This window comes from Mus pahari, chromosome 11 (assembly GCF_900095145.1).
Source record: "Mus pahari chromosome 11, PAHARI_EIJ_v1.1, whole genome shotgun sequence".
Lineage (NCBI taxonomy): Eukaryota > Metazoa > Chordata > Mammalia > Rodentia > Muridae > Mus > Mus pahari.
This window is the reverse complement of record NC_034600.1, coordinates 19581324-19582349: the sequence shown is the minus strand read 5'-3', so window position 1 is coordinate 19582349 and position 1026 is coordinate 19581324.

The following is a 1026-nucleotide window of genomic DNA, read 5'->3' as shown; positions in this document are numbered from 1 at the left end:
GGTATGGGAGAGAAAGAGTCAGAGGTCAGACCAGGATACAGAGAAACCCTGTAAAAAAAAAAAAAAAAAAAAAAACCTTTAAAAAATGAACAAAAAAACCCAGAAATACACATGCAGAACATATTCAACATCTACATTCTTGTGATTAAAAAAAAATCTTAAAATAGTTGGCTTTATCTTGGACTTCTCTGAAAATTCAAATCATAGTGATACAGAGGTGGAAAAATAGAAATATACTATTAAAGTGGAATGAAGGACTTGATTAGAGATAGATTTAAAATTAGTATAATATTTGGGGGCTTACTGAAATTGATATTTATGACTCAATTTATTTCAATATTTTTGAACTTGGATGATATCCAATAGTATTGTTTTTTAAGGTCACTTGGGATTTTACGTTTTAAAGATATATCCTTATTCCAATCTCTTTGCTCATATTTCCTTTTTAATCTATAGATAAAGAAAAATCAAAATATAAACATTTTACAGGAAAGAATACACATGGAATTTTGTGTGTTTTAACTGATTTTAAGGACTTCCCAGATTTGAATTAAAATGGTTAAATTCTGTTTTCCTCTTACAAATTTTAGACAGTATCATTTTACACATAATACCTTTATAATAATAAACACTCTGCAAGATATAATAAAAACAAATTAAGCTTTCAAAATACTTACTAGGCATTGCTTTGTTTTGAGAACATAATTTGTTTTTAATGTGTATATTTAGCAGAGCATTGTCTTTTCTGCTTTGAATACTTGCAGATTGTTTTTACTTCTTTACAGACCTAAATTAAAATTTTGCTTACAATTGAGAACATCTTTTTTTTATTTAAATTGCTTATTTAATCCAATTTAAAATGTGTGCCTAAGAAGCCCCTTCCAGGTAATGAGAAAGTGTCTTTATTTTAACAGAGATCAAGTACTTATATTTAAAACTCATGTGAATTGTCTCTTTGGCAATTACCTGAAACCTGTGTCTGAGCTTTTGACATTAAACACTTAATCTCTGTTTCTTGATTTTCAA